This window comes from Heliconius melpomene, chromosome 6 (genome assembly GCF_056956725.1).
Source record: "Heliconius melpomene rosina isolate 202511_hmr_F chromosome 6, ASM5695672v1, whole genome shotgun sequence".
Taxonomy (NCBI): Eukaryota; Metazoa; Arthropoda; class Insecta; order Lepidoptera; family Nymphalidae; genus Heliconius; species Heliconius melpomene.
This window is the reverse complement of record NC_140394.1, coordinates 10,188,672-10,194,054: the sequence shown is the minus strand read 5'-3', so window position 1 is coordinate 10,194,054 and position 5,383 is coordinate 10,188,672.

Here is a 5,383-nt window from a genome sequence, read left to right as displayed (position 1 = left end):
TCATGTTTTGAAGTCTGTATTTCAATTAAAATTGAAATTTTCATATATATTTCTTCAAGCTGGTAAGATTGGGGTTGGGTGCTACCTTCAAGCGGTCATCGTGGCTTAGCGGCACTATGTCTGACTTTAAATGTGATGGTTGTGGATTGGATTTCCACTCAGAGATATATTAACATTTCCTCGCTGGGGCAAAGCGGCGTTAAATTCCACCACTTAGCACGTGGTGTCTTGAAAATTAGGAATGTTAGGAATGTAGTAACTTAACTAAAGTTAGTATCGCAGTATCATAGTTAAATTATGTATTCAGAATAATACTGCTGATTTATAAGAGCAGACGCTAGTGTGACCAGACTCCACCACTTATTTTTTAGTGGACCGAAATCGAAACTGAAACTGAAGACACAACAACAATGACTAACATTGTGAGTAATATACCGTGTAATTCGGCTATTTACATACCATTTTTTTATTAAAAAAAATAAAAATTTTAGTAATGCTACGTTAAATACTAGTTTCTTATAGGATTTTATATATTTTTTTTATTCTCTTTACACGCTCGGAATTATAATAGAAAATATGTAAAATAATATTCGTTTTGTCTATTTTTTTTTATTTACATGTTTGTGTATTTATTTAAACTATTTACATTTATGCAAATATCATATACCATTTTGTAAAATAATTTCAAAGACTAAAAGTGTATAAAGCTCAAATTATTTTGATGAAACTAATGCTGTTTTAAATTTATGATTCATTAATAATGCCTAAATATAAAATTGTAACTGATAATTTTTATGACTGTACACACAAACAAAAATTTTAAACTTTAAAATAATTTCTAAAAATAGATAACACAATTCAGCTATATTATTTTTTATTTAACTTGTTTTTGTAGCTTCACGCTATAACCCCCAGTAAGGTATGCAAAGGGGGAACCTAGTGTTAAGGCACTCCGTTCCCCATTCACCGCTGAATTATCATGGCATTCCGTGGGTTGAATGGCGGAACTCAACACCGAGGAGGCGAGGGGGAGGCGAAACAACGAAAACAATTTAATCGTCCGAGAGGGAATCGAATCCACTACCGTCGTGTTGACGGTGATGACAATTTCTAAATTTTTTGAAATAATTTAAAGTGTGGTCGCGAAATATGGTCACCTTAGCGAAGGGATGAGATGAATGGCGAATGGGGAAACGGATGAAGAGGGATGCTAAGGGAGGGACCTTGACCCTAACGTTTTGTTTTGACTGCATTTCACTGAACACACCTATATCTAACGTATAAAGGGTTGTCATGTCGGTTTAGGCTTTGAATAAATATTTACGTGAAATATAGAAATGGTATTATTAAAATAAGATTTTTTACTTTCACGAATTTCTCGATCCTTTTTTACTAGAAAAGTAGTAGAAATTTAATAGTACTTTGTCTAACTTTAACGTAATAATTGTTGTATTTACAAATTTGTACAAATACAAAAATCGAAAGTAAACGATTTTCAAAAAAAAAATTACAGAATTATACGGGTGCCGAGGTCTGTGTTCGCTCGGGGTAAACTTCAAGTTTTAAATGTGACTTGGCTATGTTTTACCACCAGGGATCAACCCAAATATTAACCTAATAGTCCAGTACATGTTCAGAGGACACTAGGTTGCGAAAATAAAAACGTCTGTACGTTACAAAATGTCGAGTGAAATTTAGAGTATTAATTTTATCATAAATCATGAAATATTTATGTAAATTTGTAATATTCTGTATTAAATGCATACCTTGGTTTTAGCATAACTAGGTTTCCTGCCAACTTCAGCTTTTTTAGTTTTTCCTAAATACATGCAAGAGCGGGTCAAAGGCAAGGTTTATATTAAAGCTTCTATTACAAGAGTTCTGCACTGCGGCACTGAGTCCAAGCTTTTGTTCAGAGCAAAATTCTAGTTAAAATTTGCATTATTAATACTCATATTTCATATATGGTATTCTATTTCTATTCAATATAATGTGTTAAATGAAAGTATTAGATTTCAATGGTTGTTGGTTCGATTCCCATTGGAGAAATGAAATATTAAATATTTATGTTTATTCGCTTTGGTGTTGAGGCAAATGTGTTGAGTTTCACCACACAACACGCAATACCTCAAGAATTTGGCAGAAGGTGGGAAGTGGACTGTTTTAACACTAGGCTTCCTCTACCTTCCCTCATATATGAGGCATACATCACGAAGCTGACTGAAAAAAAATTAATGAAGTATATTATTTTCTATACCATTCAGTACATACATTTCCTTTTATAGGAATCGAACCCACAAGCGTACAGTAAGAAGAATACCCAACTACGCCGCCGTGGCGTTAATTAACTACCATACAGATCAGACGAGCATTCCATCAGTATTACACATTACTTACGTAGAGTGTTTATTTGTTTATTAGCCATATTGGATGTCTGGGGTCACTATAACTGCAAGCTAGTGTTGCCCTTGCCCGCGTTTTTACCTGATAATTATACTCTTATATAATAACTAGCGGCCCGTCCGCGGCTTCGCCTGCGTGAACTACGTTATTATTAATTTCTGTCTCCATGAGTATCTACGTCCTATATAAGTGACGTCCATGCAAAATTTGAGACTCCTAGCATTTGTAGTAACGAAGTTTCATACAAACTTTCAACCCCAAAAACAACCCCTTAGAAGTCGAATATTGCAAAATCCCGTCTTAGCGAGCACCTACGTCCTATAAGTAACTCCTATGCAAAATTTGAGATTCCTAGCACTTGTAGTTTTTGAGATTTCGTGCTGAGTGAGTGACCTTTCGATTTTATATATATAGATTATTAGAAAACACTCGTCTGTATATATATTTCTTTTCACGCTAAATTTAAGCGGGCGAAGCCGCGTCTTCGTCGCTAGTAACTTAAATATAATAATTATATTCAATCGAATTGCTACTTTAAACGTTTTTCTTCAAATTTTCCTTTATAATATATTCATCCTACCCCACCCCTTAACTACCCTAATACATGCTTTGTAAGTTATTGGGGCAACTTTCATTTTGATTGGCTTTGTGTTTTTTATTCTATTCTACTAGAATAGTTTCATAAATGAAATATCAATTTCATGTTTTACGACTAGTATTAAGTCGATGAAATAAGGCTGAACAAAATAAAAAAATATAACAATTTGAAAATTAATATTACTAGAATTAGATCGTTGTAGCGTAGTGGGATAATTCTTTCCCCCGAATGGGGATCGAACCCGCTAACTTCATGTTACTAGGCAAATGCTATTATACGCTTTTGTATCTGTGAATAATAATAATTTATTACTAAACTTGCTATTAGTGTATTTAATTTAAATGTAGGTGTACTGTTCGATATATTGGACGTCCGCTCACATTGAGTGAGTCACCGTACATATTCGGTAATAATACAAGAAGCATTGGCCAAGAAATCGCCTTATAGAGTAAGTACGCTTGCTTACCAAATTTGTAAATATTTATTTAATAGTTTCCAATAGAAATATATTTTAAAATAGTAACTTGTCTGTAACTAATACATGGAAATAGTAACTAATACATGGACATAAAACTAAAAATTGCCCAAATAGGGGAAAAAAAAAAAAAAACTACTACTATAAATTGCCCGTTGTGGTGCAGTGGAACAACTGCGACATTTGTGGGTTCGAATTCACCTCGACTGAATGAATTATTTTCGTGAGACGTGAGCAGAAAACCACCACAGAAAACAAAATAAAGAAAATAGGAAGAAAATTGAGGAACACAGTATCTTACAAACTAGATCCGCATTAATATTAAAAGGCAATATAATTATACTATTTGAAGATTTTTACAGAATAAGTTAATTTTTTTTACCATTGATTTGAAACGTGTTAACTTTTCATAGATTCAAATCCTTCTCAGAATTTTTCTTACTACTTCCTCGTCTATTTTTCTGAGGTAAGTAGAGTATCGAGTGAAAAACAATTAAATCAAACAAAATAAGTATATGGTATGATTTTCTTTTACAAGTTACAAAATATAAGTGATATATTAATTTTAATTTTACTCAAAACCCCTCAAAGGCAAATTTTTTCAATAGTACTTTAAAATAATGGTTTTACACAGTGCTACCATATATGTATGTCTGTCTAACTCTACCTAATAACTAGAGCGGAGACTCGCCATATGGCGTCTACATTGAATGGATATTGCCCTTAACGTGTTTTCAATGAAAAGTTTAATTCGCCTGTTATTTTGTAATCTAATTCGTTGTGTAATATAATTAAGAAATTTACGAGTGTTTTTACTTTTGTTTAATGTAGGTAGTAGGTATTTTTCTTGGTCTAATATATTGGTTTAATTACGTTTGTTATAAGAACGAACTCTCAGTACATTACAGATATTTATTTATATTACATACAAATAAATGTTTTTGTAAAAGATTCATAGGAAATATATCTAAGTATAACTATTAATATTTTTTTATGATGTCGAGATGTCGTGCCGTAGTTGGATAATGTTTGGTTGTTAGACACGCGATGTTATGGATTCGATTTCCACTGGAGGGAATAATTACTTGAAGTATTTCAGGTTTATAGATCAACTACAACTATAATCAAGTACTGCTTATAAAAGTTGACAAACTGAAATTCGCGACCGTATGCATTCATTTCTTCACTCAACACAGCTTTGGCACGATCTTAATATTTCCAAGCGATCTCGAGATAAATGGTCTTCACAGACGAACAGACAGACGTGCAACAAATTGATCTTATAAGGGTTCTATTTTTTTCTTTTGACAAACGGAACCCTAAAAAGAAACTTTATTTACCCATGTATCCTATATAGCATTGTATCATCAATCACGTAAACACTAAGGTTGGGTACAAATGACCCGTGAAATTACTAAAGATCATCGCTGTTCTTGAATGTCCACAAAAACATTCTTATACAGACAGTAATAGCGTATTCAACTTAAACAATAGACGCATGCATGACAGGATTTATAGGAGAGGAGGAAAGAGGAGTTTTAATGTCTGCTATATTTCATTTAATTTCTTTTGCTTCACGCTATATCTCGCACACAGCAGGAAAGACAGAGGGAACCTAGTGTTAAGACACTTTGTTTCCATTAAGACACTTCTGTTCCTCACTTGCCACCGAATTCCGGAAGCGTGTTGAGCGGCAAAACTAAATACAATTTTAACAGCGGGTCTCGAACCCATGGAAAGTTCCAAGGAAAAAACCCAACGACTCTTTCCAGCTTTAGTCTAAGTTCGAGTTCCGTTACATAACAATTTTTTTTATACGTTTCTTTCCTTAGTAAGTAAATTGCAGTAATTTTCATGATTTACTATTTGCGCACACATTTTTATCAGGCGTTCAAATAAAATACAGC